Genomic DNA, 16,622 nt, shown 5'->3' on the forward strand with positions numbered 1-16,622 from the left:
CCCACACGTCCGCACAGGAGCAGCGGGCCGTGACCGCGCCCTGGGGAGCGATGTGTGTCCTCCCTTCCGGGACTCAGGGGCTGGAGGACAGGGCTCAGACGTAGGGACAGCACGTGTCTCTGAGCCACGCCTCCCGTTCTGGTCAGATCCAGCTGCACTTCAGTGGGCGCTGCCACCCGGGAGCCTTTCAAGACGCAGATTCCGGCTCAACAGGCCTGGGGTGGTGCCCATATCTCTGCATTTCCACAGCCCCCAGAGACCCTGCCGCTCTCAGGGGAGCCGGCTTCAGAGTGGAAGCCCCCGCCCCGTGAAGCATCCACGTGACCCTGGACGGCGGCTCTGCAGGCGCTTCCTTTAATCCGCTCCTCCCAGCCGGGGGCTGAGGACAGCACAGGTCGTCACGCTGGCAGGTGGCTGTTATTCCTCAGAGCTTCACAAACTCGGCAGCTGGCGAGGAACGGTCTTCACCTGCCCGAAGCTTCTGTGAGGAGACACTGCAGGAGCACCCCTTCGCTGACAGGGGCAGGCAGGCGGCTGATGGGCATTTTGATCAGTGCTGCTTGGGTGTAAAACACTCTGCTTTTCACCAACTAAACCGTCTGTGGGGTGGTGAGAATGGAGCCCCAGCTCCCCTCCCCCCTCCCAAAGGCTGTATCTGGGGCACAGCTGGAGCCCCGGGCACCAAGCCTCTCAACAGCTGGCCGGGCTGGTTGAGCGCAGGTGGCCTGCTGATGACCACCGGCCAAGCACGTCGGACCGAGAGCCGCTGTCCCCCCCAAAGGCTCGTGTGACCCTTACGCCAAGTGAGCAAGTCCCAGGCGGCAGTACCACCGCTCACGCCTCTCTTCTCCATCTCGCCGGACATACCACGGCTCCCCTCACGCACGGCATGGGGGTGCTTGTCCAGCCCTGCAGCATCTTCAGGGTCCAGTGAGGTATACCTGTGCCTTTGGCAGTTGGAGGGGTTGGGTTCATTTTGGAGATTCAAATGTCTTTAAAAATCAGACCATTTTTTGGCACGAAAATTAGGTCACGCGAATTCTCACACTGGGAGGCCAGCTACAGTTACTGAGGTTCGGGCGGGGAGGTTCTGTTCCCTTCCTTTTGTTACAAGCATGTGCCGGTGACCTCGCGGGCCTGCTAGCAGCCCCAGCCTGTGTTTAGCGGGACGCCGAACGCGAGACGTCTGTAACACCAGGTGCAAGGCTGTCCCCACCCACTGCAGGGTGTGTCCTACACCTGCTGTGGGACAGGCCCCCACATGGGAGGAGGTTCCCATCCTTCGAGTTAACATTTCACACAGTGGGCAGCGAGGCCAGGGGCCCTGAGGGTGTGGCGGACTCACAGGACGACCGCCCCTGGCTGCCTCCCCGCCAAGCCCCCGCCACCCCCCGCGTTCCCACTCGAGCCTGCTCTGTCCCCAGGTGCCTGAGGTGACGAACGAGCCTGCAGTTCTGCTGCCGAAGTGAACAGGCGAACTGAGGCCGCTCTCCGGTACCTGAGGTTAAACAAGAAACATCCATCCACTAAGGCCAACGCGGGCCAACACCGGAGCCGCACACAACTGCCTCGTATTGCAGGAAAAGGCTGATTAGAGGCAAGGATTTGGGGAGAGATGATGTCTAAAAATGGAAGCAGGGAGGGGCAAATGGCATTCACTTCAGCCCCCATCACCCCGGGCTGGACAAAGCCCACCTCTGCCAGCTGCCAGGTGCTCCCCATGAGGGGTGGACCGCCGTCCGCCAGCCTGCGGCCCAGCTGTCCTGCCAACGCGGCCCTGCTCCGAGGCGCCCCCTCCTCCTGGGCTCACCCCGCCTGCGGGAATGCGGCCGCCCTCTTCGCCCTGAGCCCCTCCGCAGGGTGCATCTGAAAGCCAAGGGCCCAAGATTGGAGGTTCCAAGGTTCCTGAAGGACCTGTGGTAATTCCCCCTGAAGATGAACTTTAAGGAGACAAAGGCTGTTTTCCAGCAAAAGAGGGGGGCACAGGGCACCACTTCCTGTGCACATTCTAGGGAACCGAGCGGGGCGAGGTCCCCAGGGACGTGTGGCTGGGGGCTGCCTGGGCGCTTGCAGGGCACTTCTAACCAAGGTGACCAGTCCCACAGGGCCCTTTTGCCTTCAGGAGGCCACGGAAGTCCTTACTGAGGAAGGAGGGGCCTGCTGACACCCGGGGAGGAGACAGGAGGTGGGAGCCCTGGGTGTCCAAGGAGGAACAGCAGGCAGAGGGGCCGGAGAGACACGTGGTTGGGAATGGGGGCCGGGGGTCAGTGAGGCTGGGGTCCGGCTCTCCTCTGTGTGGGTGGAAGGCATGGAGGACTCCAGCGGGAGGACCCCCTGACTTCTGTCAATTTTCCAACAATGTCGTTGGAAAATTCTCACAATTTAATGAAGAAAGCAACAGAAATAGTGATGCAGCACCATCCCAAATTTGTTCACAATGTATGTAAATTTACACATAGAAAAGAATAAAGGGAACAACAGCACGCTCACAACGTTTCTGTTCATTCTTCTCCTACACGTGTATTTTATTCACATTTACTGGTAGGATTATGGGTGACTCTGATTTTCCTCTTCACACTTTTCTAAATTTCCCTGTTTTGAACAATAGCCAGGTGTATCCGCAAGTCATTAAAAACAAAACGAGCAGATTAGGCTGGACAGCGTCCGATGTATGGGTGAGACTTCCCGGGCCGCAGCAGTACCATGTTTTTTCCACTTCGTACAAAGCCTGAGGTGCCGTAAGAGACCTTGCTGCTCCCCAGTTTAGATGCAGTGGTTTTGGGAGCCGAGGTTCCACGGCGGATCCGGCACAGGTTTCCTCCCCGTGGGTGGCTTGGTTAGGAGCCCGGCTGGGGGGGTCTCTACGGGGAGCACAGGCCTCAGAGGGCTCACCCCCGGCACCACACTCCCACGGGTGCCACAGGGGTGTGGAGAGCTCAGAGGCGGACAAGAACCTACCAGGCAAGGCGGGAGGAAGGCTGAGAGAGGCGGCCCGGGCAGGCCGGCCGCCCCGTCCCCCCCTCCCACCCCACCCTGGGAATGCTCGCCTGTGAATGCTCTGGGGTGGGGGAGGACGCCACTGTGGGTCCGTCTTCTTAAGCAGGTGGAGCTCAGGCCTGGGGGCTCCCCTCCCTGCTCCCAGCTGGCGCAGGGTGGCAGTTCTAGACCAGGGGGCCAAGCCCTTGGGTGGGAGGCCCAGGTCTATGCTTGAGGGCGAGGCACTAGTGAGCTCCACTGCCTCTGGATCTGACCCATGTTCCTCCACTGAGATTTGTTGGTAATAACGTTAGCACTTAAATTTCCATCTCTTAGACTTTCATCTTTCTCTCAGCTGGATCTGAGAACAGGGTAGGAAGACTTCTCTGGGGACTTCCCTGGCTGTCCAGTGGTTAGGACTCTGCGCTTCCACTGCAGGGCCCGGGTTTGATCCCTGGTTGGGGAACTAAGATCCCACAAGAAGAAGAAGACCTCTGTAACTAAAAGCTCAAGGACAACTCAATAAACTCTCCCCAAAACTTACATATTTAAGAACATATTAACATAGGAACAGTGTTGCAAATTTAGCAATAAGAAGTCCTAACAAGAGCAGGTTTCAAACACACGTTCGTCCCCCTTTAAATACAAAGGTTTACAGAAGTGTGAATTAACCCCCGGGGATCATTTCTCTGTAGCCGGTCCTGAGCCAAGCCTCAGCCATCAGTTCCCGCGTGGGGAGCTGGGTGTCACGGCCCAGCCTTCCGATCTGAATCTGCACCCCCGCCCGGTGACTGCAGGTGACCGGTGCAGCCCCCTGAGAGCCCAGGCTGGCTGCTCTGGCCTGGCCCACACGCACGCGCCACCTTGGCCTTGGCCTCCAGCAGGACTTGAAGCCCAATTATTCCCGCGGAGGCCCCGCCCTGCACAGTTCACAGATCCTCATTCTCCAAATGACAGTGTTCCTTCACTCGGAATGAAACGAGAAACTGTTCCAAATGGCTTTTTAAAGGATCAAAGATTTTCTTCCTTATCCACACAACAGCCTCAAAGACAACACCCTCGCAGTAGAATACAATTTTGCGAGGAGACTCGAGGGCTCCTACTGCCCGCAACGTGGGGCTGGACACGCCGTCACGGGAAACGAGGTCCCCACGCGGCCCTCACGGCACCAGCACCGCTCCACGCCCGGCACCCAGGCCCAAGGAGGGGGAGGCCATCACCCCGCGGCACAGACCGGGAGCCGAGGCCGGAAGGAGCGCGGGCTGGGCCCCCAGCCGCCTCTGTGCCCAGCCGCGGCCTGTGGGCTGCAGGGAGGAGCCCGGATTTACTCTGAGAGCCACGGGCCCCCCGGGGGCTGTAGGCAGGAGTGAGGCCCGAGTCACCTTCATGGAGACGGTCTGGTCCACGTGTGACAACGGACCCCGGGGAGGTGAGACCGCTGGAGGGTAGGCTGGGAGATGGTGACAGATGACAGGGCTGCTCTCAGGGGCCCAAGACCCAGCACAGCTGAAAACTTTTCGCCTAGAAGGTTCTCTCTACATTCGTTTTACGCTATCAACCCCCAGGTAAAGGCAGGGCTAGAAATGAAGGACACGGCTTGGGGGTGGTCAGTGGACAGAGGCCCAAAGGCCGTGCCCTGAGCAGGGCGGGGATGTGGACTCACCCACTTGCGGTGCGTGCAGCGAACTCGAAGGTCAGGCCGGCCTCCCGCGGCCCCCGCCCCCACCCCCCCTCGGCCCGCTGCTCCTCCCCCCTCCCCTCCTGCCCCCAGGGGGCTTCTCTGAGGGGCCCTCTGAGCAGGAGAGCCCGTTACAGTCCCTGCCCCAGCCTCCCGGCCCCTCTCAAGCTCTGTCTGCACAGAGGATACACTGCCCTCTAGGCTTCATCTTCTCTTCATCCTCTCTCGTCCAACGAGAACGTGGGTTTCAAGACGATTCTCCCCAGGGCCTGGCACACGGCGGGTGCTCAATAAAAGAGTGACTGAAGGGCTGAGCGAGCGGAGGGGTGGCCGGTGGCCCCCGCGGGCCTGCGAGGCACAGCTCAGACAGGCTGGAAACCTGCTCTTTCAGTCCAGGGCTCAGACGCGCCAACAGACACAGAGGCACAGGAACGGCCGCCCAGGGAGACCGCGGAGTCCTCACCGGCTTCACACCGTAACTCCTAACTGCTCTCGCTTTGAGGATTTGGAAGGAATAAAAGCAACAGAGGACAGCTCTGAGTTTCTCTGAGGAGGCTGGGCAGAAGGAAGTGAGGCCAGAGCTAGCTGTGCTTTCTCCCTTTGCAGTAACTGGCGAAGTCGAGGCGGCTGCAGAAGGTGGCGCCCCGAGTACACGCTGGTCTCCGAAGGGTCCAGGTCACCAGCGACTCACAGCCTCCTTCCAAACAGAAGTGCCAATCAAAGGTAACGGGAGAGACACCACGACGGAGGCCCAGACGGTTAATCTGGGAAGTAATTTGTGGTCAAGTCTTAGAACCACTGGGGAAGCGGCGGCTGGCACTGCAGGGCCATCTCCCCACAAATGCTCTCTGCTCTGGAGGGAAGGCACCCGGAGGCCCCATGACCCTTTCCAGCTGCGCAATCAGACTCGCTGTGCCTTCCGCACTGAACACAGGCCTGAACCTCAGCCAAGGCATACTCTGCTGTCACCTTATAAACACCCAGAGACAAATCTCTCCACGGCTAAGTGTGCTTTCACCTTCACCAAGGAGGCCCACCCAAGGGGCAGGTGGCCTCGTAAGCAGGTTTCCGCCTGGGTGGGCGGCCCCCATATCGATGGCCAAGGCCCACCCTTGGGGCCAAGTGGAATCTGCAAAACAAGCCTCTTCCCCAACTTATTTCTTAGACACGGGTCCGCCCAGACCCACCGCGTCAGACTCGGGGCTGGGCCCGGAGCTTTCCAGGGGACTCTGACGCTCACTGAAGTTTCTGAGTCGCTGGCCTGGATGACTCGGTAGGGAAGGTAGGGATGTGGATACCCAGGAGGGAAGCTGAGCGAAGGCACCTGTCGAAGCCACGGCCAAGGGGAGGGCAGGTGGGTGGGGAGGCCCAGGCAGCCTGCGGGGACAGGGAGGCCTGAGGAACCTGTGTCCCTGAGCAGGATGAGGATGAGTGGACGGCGGGTGAGGACAGAGAGATTCTGAGTCAAAAAGCGTCCAGTGGAGGGAGCTCAAGTAGGCTGAAAAAAATCCCATCCTGCACGTACTTGGTTTTCAGGGTTACTATTGCCCATGTGAGCGACACGTGATGGGAAGGAAAGAAAGCAGCTGGAGCCTGGGCAGAAACGGTCAGACACAGCACAGCTGGCTGCTTTTCCGCTGGCTGGGCGAACCGAGGCCCCAGGAGAGGCTTGGGCTCAGCGGGCAGCCAGGCCTGGCTCCTTCCAACATCGCCGGCACTTCAGCCGCAGGTTGAGACGCTGTCATCCCTGCCTGTCTACTGAAGATGGAAGTCATCTCTGCTTTCTTCTGGGCCCACCTGCAGCTGGACCTCCAGGCTGTGGGCAGGGCTACCACACAGAAGCTCCCGGGGAAGCTGCAGGGGCCGGTTTCACAAGGCCTTGCTAAGTCCCACCATGTGCTTCCAAGAAGACAGGCTGAAGGTGTCCCAGCTAAGACCTCAGAAATGGCTGACGGCTTAGCCCTTATACTTTGACCACTTCTGTGAAACACTGGCCCAAAACTCAACAACACTACACAAACGCACTAACTGCCTACTATGTGCAACCACTATGCCAGGACCCAGAAGGGAAAAGAATTGTTACTAGTCTGGCCTCAAAGTGGCTGCTTATGTAGTTATGAAGACAGAGACGATGACAGGAAAACTGAGACATTACATGTCACTTTGCGTGTAGTACATTACAAGATGTCAACTTCACAAATTGTTCAAAAAACACTAAAGGAGGGAGTCATCAGGGAGAGCTGGTCCCTACGCACCTACCTATCTCCGTGGAGGAAAATCCCAGTGACCACACCCCAGCGCCCAGATCATGCTTTGGGGTGCAGACCCGGATCCCGGCGGGGCCACCCAAAGGGCACTGAAGTCCTGCTCCCCGGGAGCCCCACCGCTCCTCCCCTCCGTTGCCTCCCTTGCTGAGCCTGCCCTCTGGTGACTGGGCATCGCCTGTTGGGTGAAGTGCATTAAGTCTTCACGAAGGCACAGTCGGCACCCGGACACAGAAACGCGGGCAGGACTCATATTCAGGTCCGGTGGGATGTCCCTGCCCCCAGATGCCCACTGACGTAGAAGCTCGTGAGAAACAGGTCGTGCAAACGGAAAAACAAAACGGAGCTTCAGGCAAGATCACATCTCCCCCACGTTCTGCGGCAGGAACCCCTGAGCGGCGTCTCTCCTGTTTCCTTCCTGGGGTTTTGTCGGGTCACCTCTGATGTGGCAGAATCAGGGTGTCCTGAGAGTTAGGATCTGGGTGAGGAAGCAGGGGTCACACCTGCTCGGAAGAAACGGAGGAGCTGCCAGCCCACGCCACCCCACGCCACCCCACTGGCCCACCTGGAGCACTGGCCGCAGGACGGTGTTTGGACTTGGTTGTAACCTGTCTCCACAGAGGATGAGGGCCTCAAAGGCTTCCACCCAGTCCTCACGTCTCTGATGAAAGCTGACTGTTTACTCTGGGCCCTGGGCTGGGGAGACTCAGCACGGGAGAGCCATGGCTGACCTACTGCTTTCCCGTTCTGTCAAAAGTACCTCTTGCATCCCAATTTTATCCTTATTTGTCCCCCCCCCCAGTTTTACTGAGGTATAACTGACATATAACCTTGTATTAGTTTAAAGTGTATAACATAATGATGTGTCGCCCTTATTTCAAAATTCTAAACCATTGCAGGTTTACAAGACGGGATAACAAGGACCATTTTTACCCTCTCACCTGAAATGCTAAAACCAAATTTATGAAACAGTTTTCAGACATGGGCCATCAGGTAGCTCGGCAGTGAAGAACCTCATCAACCGCAGGACATGGAGTAGAGAATGCAGCTTCGCAAGTGGGGATGGGGTAATCAGCCCCATGTTAGAGGCGCCCTAGTCCTGCCTATCAAAGGGCAAGACCGAGGCACAAAAGCATCATACTGTTTCTGTATAATTTACATCCCAGAACAAGGCTTGCAAATATTTGTAGGAATACAAAAACATCCAGCACTGGAAAAGCCAGAATTCACAACACTGGCATCCAATTAAAGATACCAGGCAGGCAAAGAAGCAGGAAGATGCAGCCTATACATCAACCATATAGACATTCATAGAAGCGAAAAGTCGGCTAGTGGAGCAGAGCCAGAAGCAGCCCAGGACACAGAGTCCGTAGAGAAGCACGACGCAACATCCCGAGCACCCCGCGTCCGAGAGGCAGGGCAGCGTGCATGTCAGGAGACACCCCGGGGCACGAGGAAGACGCCCTCCACCTCCCAGAGACGAGCCCCGGACACCCAGCCCAGCCGTCCGCGTTGCAGAGGCCCTGTCCACCTGTCCGCCTGCCGTGCGCTTCCCACCTGCTGCCCCCGCCGAGGCCGCTCCCGCCTCCTTCCACACAGGTGGGGATGGAGCAGCCGGCGCCAAACCAACCCTCCACGGGGAAGAACGCGGAGGTTTCGACAGGTTCCGGGGCCAGGCCCACCCACCCGCCAGCCGCGAGAGAGGCCACGGGACGGGAGAGGTGTGGGCACAGCTGCAGCCACGTGAATCCACCTCGAGCTTCACAGCAAAATGACCACACGTGGCTGCAAGTTTCTGGTTCTGAACCGTGTCCAGGTGAACTGGTATCGCTGCCTTGTCAGGCACGGGCCTGGGGGTCTGCGTGGCTGCCCAATGAGGGTCCCGTCTCCGTGTCTCCCTCTGGAGAGCCCGCCTGGCTGCACACCGTCCCTAACTTCTAACAGCCTGACGGTCACACAACCATCCCCGTGTCGGCGCCAGGACCACTTCAGAGAAGTTGGCAGAGCTGGTTGTTTGTAGGCAGTACAGAATGATGGGAGGAAAGGAAAGGAAGAAAACGTAGCTAGAAGAGGGCCTTCATCCCGGGGAGCCCCTCTGCTCGGAGCCGTGGCCCCCGCTCGCGGGGCTGCTGAGAGCGTGGGGAACGGCCAGCCGGCCCCTCGGCCGCTCTGAGGGCCTCCCACCTCCTCAGAGGCCTCGGTCCCCTGAGAAGTGCCACACGCAGATGCCAGTGGCCGCAAACCATCACCCTCTGGGCGTGTGGCGCTGGACCACCACTCGGGACTGTGCCTGGTACCTCACGGGGTCCTCCTGGTGTGCTTTTGGACGTGGCACCGTCCATACTTGCAGAGGGAGAAACTCGGTGCTGACGCATCACACAGCTCAACGAAGCTCAGGCAGCCTGCAGGTCCAGTCAGACCAGGAGCAGCATCTTTCCAATCCCCGGGCCCTCATCCCCCAGCGGGAGCAGGAAGTTAGAACCCCACTCCCCTCTCCCACCGCCCATGCTGGGCACGACACGTGGGGTTTCTCGTCCAGGAGCCGCGCCCCCTCAACCAGGGACACCCCTGCAGGTCTGTCCACCCGCATCCCAACTAGAATGTAGGGTCTGTGGAGGCGCTGAGGCCGAGACGGGGCTCGGGCCTCCCGCGTCCATCTGCTTCTCCCCTGAGCTTGGGCATGGACCTTCCACTAGAAGCCACAGACCCTCCCCAGCCTCCTCCCTGGAAACGCTCTGCCTGCCCCAGGGCCTGAGCTGAAAAACCAAGACAACGGTGAAGAAATAACCAGCAGTTACTGGTGGGGGGGCAAACCCAATGCATGAGGGGCAGCTCCAGGCTGTGGGCCTTTGAAACAATAGAGACAACTTCAGAGCTGCGTGTTCCCAGGGAAGTTGGCAGCTTCGATACCATATTTAGAGACGGAGGCTCAGAATAATATGCTCTCTTCGTAAAAAAAGTGACAAGGAGACGGCGGTGCTACGGGTGCAAGAAGGGCCAAGTTCAACATGGCAATTAGCTGAGGCTTAGACGACATCCGCCCTAATTTCCACACTGAAGACAAGGCCTCTCAAATGGGAAGCAGCTGCAGTTAGTAACCGCACCATTTTGGGCATTACATCCATTCGGCTAAATCAGGTTTCAGTTTTTGCCTCCATCATCTCCCAGCGTCTGTAAATAGCATCACTTCAGCAGTTCGCCCTCGCAAGTCACACGATTAGCCGAGGTCGAGGTCGTGGGACCCACCAACAGACAGAGGCCTGGATCTGATTCCCCGAGGTCAGAACCCTCTGGACGCGCACTGGCCCTGGGATGAGGCTGCCTCACTTTCTGGGGCTCGCCCATCCTCCCCCATCTCTGAGTCCAGAAACCGGTGCCTGTAGGTGCCGCAGGGCCCTAGGAGGCGGGAAGGATCCTGATCCCTGATGTGTGGGGCAGTAGAAGGGGAGGGAGCAGGAGCCAGAGAACAAACCCTCCAGGTGAGTGCGCGGCTCCAGGCTTAGGACACAGGCTCTCCGCAGACGCCACTAGGATGCATCCCTCCAGCTAGTGGAGGGGTGGATGTGGGCTGGCTCTGACGGCAAGAGGGGGACAGGATTCCCGCAGCACCACTCGGAGACACCCCGCCTCCACCCTCCAGCCCCTCCCACCGGTGGCCCTGGGCTCTGTCCCCTCACTGCCTGCAGCCCCTCCACTGGGCTCCTCCCTGCACGCTGCCCTCACCCACCACTGCACCCGCTCCGTGCCACGGAGCCATGCCGCGCACCAGGCCTCTGGCAGGTCCACACTGCGGCAGACCACGACCCTTCCTCCCTTGGTTCCTGCCCCTCGCATGCCTCAACACCGCCCCCCGCCCCGCCCCTCCCGGGCGAGTCCCCCGAATCACCTCCTACGCAGTCTTGAACCCTGTCGTTCTCCACAAATAACCTTCTGCCAAGAGGCTGAGATGAGGACAGCTGGGCACAGACCTTCAACACCCCGACCTCCGCACCTCCAGAATCCCCCTTGTCTCCTCTTCTCTCCAAGGGCGGCCCTCCTCCAAGACCCTCCCCTCCCAGCCCAGCTCCTCCCTGAGAGCAGGTTAGGGTCGGCCCCTCCCTCCCTGGGCCTGGGCAACCGTGACAGAGCTCTCGCTGCACCCGCGGCGCGGTGCTTACCTCCACCCACACCTGTGGAGATGGCGAGCCCCACCCGGGTCCTCAGTGCCCAGGGGCGCACAGGCCGCCCGCCGTGGCCTGGCCCATCAGAGCGGCCTCCACTGCGTTTCGGCCCTAGGACTCCAGGGTCAGCCGGGGTCACCACGAGGCTCATCATCCCTCCTCAGAGCTTCCCCCCCCCACCCCCCCGCACCTCTGCTTCCAGACGCTCCCACCCCCAGACGCGGCTCCCTGGGGTCAGCTCTTCTCAGTACGGGGCAGGGGTCCCCGGGGAAGCTGCCAGGAAGCACTGGCCCTCGTGCTGAGGCCGGGGCAGCCTCGTCTCTCCAGGTGCCCGTTATAGTAACTGGTCACAAGGACACGGGCGGCCGAGTCAGCTGGCCTCCAGGAGCCCAGAGCACAAAACGAGGAAACACACCGACATGTCCAAGTTTAATACGGGTGACACCGGACATACAAAGAGGGGGAGAATTCCCACCCAGCAGGCCCCAGCCAGCAGGAGAGCTGATGGCTTCCCGGGCTCGGCCCTCTGGGCTGCCCTCCACCAGCCATCACCCACCTGTCCTTGCGGGCAGGGGGCGGGCTCGCCCACCCAGTGAGGCTCGAATGTGCACCCGCTCCGGGCACACCGGGATGGAGGCGTGCTCAGGCTGTGTGCACGGACCGGCACACATATCATGGTCCCCACACCTGGGGGCCCTGAGTGAGCATGGCAGGGACTGGAGGAAGCCCTTACCCCGAGGGATCAACCCAGGTGTCTCCTCCAGAAGGCATGGGGGCTCCGGCCACAGTGAGGCTGGGAAGTGAGACAAAGTGTCCTCAGAAGGAGGGAGCCCCGGCCAAGCTCACCACGCGAGGAGGGGCCTCAAGGGAGTGAGCCGTGGAGGGCAGAGCCCAGGGGAGGCACAGGGCGGGCGCCAGGAGAGTCTGATGAAGGAGGTCTGGCGACCGCATCCTCCCTCTGCTTCCAGGCAGCCCGCCTGGGTTCGCCCCTCTGAAGGCCATGCGTTTCCCTCTTCAGAGTTAGCTAGTCTGACAGCTCTCCTGCCTCAGTCTGTATCTCCAAGTCCCCAGAGCCCCGGCTCTGCACAATCCCTGCGTTCTGCAAATCCAAAAACTGGCCCCTAGCCACTTGTCGGGCTGCTGTCACTCTCGCAGTCATTTATTAAGCACCTGCCACGTGCAGGCACTTTGCCAAGCATGAGAGACATTAAGAACGAACACGGGGGGCTTCCCCGGTGGCGCAGTGGTTGAGAATCTGCCTGCCAATGCAGGGGACACGGGTTCGAGCCCTGGTCTGGGAAGATCCCACATGCCGCAGAGCAACTAGGCCCGTGAGCCACAATTACTGAGCCTGCGCGTCTGGAGCCTGTGCTCCGCAACAAGAGAGGCCACGATAATGAGAGGCCCGCGCACCGCGATGAAGAGTGGCCCCCGCTTGCCGCAACTAGAGAAAGCCCTCGCACAGAAACGAAGACCCAACACAGCCATAAATTAAAAAAAAAAAAAAAAAGAACGAACACGGGGACCAGGGTCTGGGTGGGAGACAGTGCAGAGGCTGAGGAAGGACCGGAAGGGGGCTCAGCACGGCTCATTAGGTGAGCGGGAGTGCAGGGCTCCCGGCACAGGGACCCGAGCCTGGAGGGGAGCGGGGAGGCCTGGGTGGCTGGGGTCTCGGCGCAGGGACAGGGACATGGGGGCTCGAGGCACTACACCCTCGAGGCAGCGGAGCCCGGGCTGAGGGAAGGAGGCGGCACAGGGCGGATGAGAGAAACAGAGCTTCCATCACAGTGAGGACGCACGCGTGTCAGGGAGCGGGTGTTGGAGCAGGAATTATTCTAAAGAGACACCAGGACATGATCTGAGGACCCCCAACCTGCACCCATTCCTGTGGTCGTCCCGTCTACCCTTGGGAGGTAGATCCCACCCACGTGCCAAAGGCTCCGGCCCAGTGTCCCCATCCTGCGCCTGCGCCTCCGATCTGGCCGACGCCCACTCAGAGGTTTCCCAGGCAGCTGGGTGCTTCCATTCCTCATCTGCCCTCTTTCGCACGGCGTCTTGGGTGTTTGGGGGACAGGTCATCCTCCCGTTTGGCTGACGAGCAGTGAAGCTCCACGCACGGGGCCCTGGGGGCTGGCGCCTGACCCCAGGCCCTCAAGGCCCAGAGCACGGAAGGGAGGCCCTGCCACGTGTGGGGTTTGTCCTCCGAGGACAGGAGTGACCTGGCCCACTCCGCTCTGTCCTGAGCGACCCCCGACGAGCCGGCAGGTGTCCGTGGGCTATGCCTTGGTCCCACTGTAGAGATGGCTGCTGGACGGTGCCTGTCCTTGGAACCAAGGGGGATGAAGAACAGGAGGTGGGTTCCAGGACGCAGGAGGAGGAGCTGGGAAGGCAGCGAGGAAGTGTCTGGGCCAGGGGATGTGCCGACGGATGAGTGCCCCTCTCCCAGAGCCAGGGGCCCGGGCCCTGCTGTGGATGCAGCCAGCAGCTGAGGAGAGTGTGGGTGAGAGGAGGGTTTCTACAGTGCGTCAGACATATGGACGCTTCTGGAGACTGGATACCTGCTCAGAAAACAGCACGAGGCCAGGCCAGCTCAGACTGGTTTAACCGCTTGTCCCCCAGCCCACTCAGCGAGCCCCAGGAAAGAGCCTGCCTGGGATGGGAGCGGGTGCCGCGTCCCCAGAGCAAAGGTCACTCCGGAAAGGTCCTCCTCGGGCAGGTGTCACGGCTGGACTGCACGCGGGGCCCTAGCAGCCTCCCCCCACGCCCTTCAAACCACAGCTGCAGGGCTGGAGAGGGCTCCCTGTAATTCAGCCCTGTGAGGGCGTGATTTAAGACAGGGCAACACCCAGGGGGATGACCACCACCCCAAACTGCCATTCGCCGACACACGCCCCACTCCCTCCCGGCCCAGGCCCAAACCTGCAAAGACCCCAGATCCACCCTGTGGCCTCAGATGCCTGCTTGTCGCCCAGAGGAAGATGGTCTGAACTCTATCACCCATGCGGGATGCCCTCGAGGCCGCGTGAGGGTGAGCGTCAGTTCAACGCTTCGAAAGGGAGTGGGTATATAAACAGCGAATCAGCCTCGGGAAACACCTGGCCAGGGCCTCCTTCTTCGGTGCTTGCTGAGGTCCTGGGTCTGTGGCTATTGCCAGGGCCCCTAGGGCAATTGTGGGGGGCCGGGCGCTGTGCCTGGGGAGGTGCAGGACTGGAGCGAGGGCCCTGCTCTGCCTCGGCCCCTGGAGGAGAGCCCAGCCCCCGGCTCAGGGCACCTGGGGGGGCAGGAGGCTGTGTTCAGAGCAGAGCGCCTGGGAGGGCAGTGGGCACACAGGAGCCCCTACGCCCTTGCACTGAAGGACCGTCTCCAGGGTCCAGTAGTCGAGCCTCAAGGGCACTGACCCCCAGTTGGCTGAGTGTCTGAGCCACGAGAGCCTCAGGAGGCCCTGCAGACTGGTTTCCAGCCCCGAGCCCACACTCTCGGCCTCTGGGATGAGCCCGAGTCCCTTCCAGAGCAGGGGTGCCAGTGTGCCGGGCTCGGCCTCCCGCAGGGGCACCATTACCTGCCTCAGGTTCCCTACAAAATTTTTTCTTAGCTTCTTAAACTGCATTTTAAAGAGAAGTGCAAAAATGTTAGCTGCACCACTTCACAGCTGCACAACCGCACCAGCACCTCCCAGATCAAGCCTCGAAGCCTCTCCACAGCCCGGGGGCCTCCCTTTCGCTTCTTGCGCTTGGTCTCCCCCAGGGTACCCCCTTCCATCAGCCGGGGGTGAGGGGGGAGTTCTGCTGCTCCTAAACTTCCTAAAAGGGAAAGTCTTCAGTGCACTCTCTTTTCCATCTGGTTTCTTTAAAAAATGTGTCCGTGAGCTGCACCCATGCTTTTAAACGTCCGTCCTTTCACCTTCTCTGCCCCTCATTGGGCAGATGTCCCAGCTCCACAACTCGTCTGAGTTAACTTCATTTTGGGGCGTTGTCACAGGCCCCTGGGATATTTCTGTGAGTGGCTCCATGAGAGTCTGCCTTGGAAGAGGTTCCACTGGCCAAAGATGTTAGGGGCACAGACTCTCCACGTCTGGACAGCGCTGTGGTGGTTTCATGCGTCGAGTTCTTGGGTCTGAAGCCGCAGATGGAGAAGACCACCTCCCAGAGTTGAAGCAAATGCCCAAGTGAGGCCGGAGGTGCTGTGGACTGTGGTCCTCGCCGGGGTGGGAGGGGGCAGAGAGCAGAGTGTGTGTGTGCACGTGTGTGCACATGTGTGCCCCTCGCAAGTGTACCAGAGAGGGGAGTGTGTGTGCGGACTTACTGTTGGGGAGGGTCTGAGAGTCACCCAGGGAGTTGCTTCAGAGTACATGTAAGAACCGCGGGTTCAGGACATGTAGGGGAAGGGGAGGAAAGGGCCAGAGATGTGGCTGGAAAAGCAGAGGCTAATAAGCGCAGAGAGCCTGGGCCACCCACCCCAGCCAGCGGCCTTCATCTGGCAGGTACCGGAATCCACTGGCCCACAGGGCTCAGCAGGGGCGAAGCTGGCCATGTCCCCTGCATCGTGTGTGGCCCGCCCTGGGCTGGGGGAGCACAGGCTCTGAGCGAGGACGCTGGGGGCCGGGAGTGGAGCCCAGTTGAGAGCCGCCGGCCTGCGACCGTACCCGGCTCTGAGCCTCTGCGGAATGGGGGGCGGTCCTGCACACGTGGGGTGCGAGAGGCCGGACAAGGACTCCTCAGGAGGGTCTGGGGCCCACGCCCCGTGAGCACTGGCTGAAATGACTCCCGGGGGTGACGCAGTGCGCACAGGCGCGGCGTGGGGTCAGCCTGGGGACGTGCGCATGCGGATGTGTGCTGACAAACAGCAAACACACACACAGCCCATGGCGACCAGGGGCTGAAAGGTCAAAGGTTCTGAACGCTCCTCACTTGGCCACCACCCATAACTTATTCACTGGAAACCCAGAGCATCTCGGTCACAGAAAAGAGGCAGGAAGCCAACAAGCCTCAAACAAGCCCGAGCACGCTCCACTCCAGGGCTGGAGCTGAGGAGCCGCCCCAAACCCCAAGTCCGGGGAGCCTCAACATTCCCTTCAGCTGTTGGCCGTGTCCCCGGGGAAGCTGCTTCCTGTGGTGAGCTCTTCTCCCCGGGGTTCTGGGGGCAAGCCCAGCAGAACCTGGAGGGTTTCGGAGAAATGGGGCCGGGCCCAGGTTTCCCGTGAGAAGTAGGGAAGATCCGCACAGGAGCCCTGCCTCATGGCCCACGTGGCAAGATGATGCGCTGGGACGGACCACCCCCAAGAGGCGGAGGCAGTTCTCACAGCCTCAGGGTTGAATAAAACCCACATGTCATCCCCATCTGAACTCAGATTACTGTGGGGTAACCTTTTTCCCCTGAGGAGAGGTCACCTCTGGTCTGGTGAAGCAAACAACAAAGGGCAAGAGAGGGCGTGGGTCTGGGAGCCTGGCCTCACCTCCACGTGCAGGAGGGGTGAGTCTGGGAGCCTGGTCTCACCTCCATGTGCAGGAGGGGTGAGTCTGGGAGCCTGGCCTCACCTCCACGTGC

General features: G+C 60.5%; 1 protein-coding gene across 3 annotated transcripts in view; it reads right to left on the reverse strand.

Moving 5' to 3' along the window:
• The window catches only part of SH3RF3 (SH3 domain containing ring finger 3), a 216,430-nt gene that overhangs the window by 82,837 nt on the left and 116,971 nt on the right, over positions 1–16,622 (reverse strand). The gene's annotated exons all lie outside the window — the stretch shown is intronic.

The sequence above is a fragment of the Balaenoptera ricei genome, chromosome 13 (assembly GCF_028023285.1).
Source record: "Balaenoptera ricei isolate mBalRic1 chromosome 13, mBalRic1.hap2, whole genome shotgun sequence".
NCBI classification, from domain to species: domain Eukaryota; kingdom Metazoa; phylum Chordata; class Mammalia; order Artiodactyla; family Balaenopteridae; genus Balaenoptera; species Balaenoptera ricei.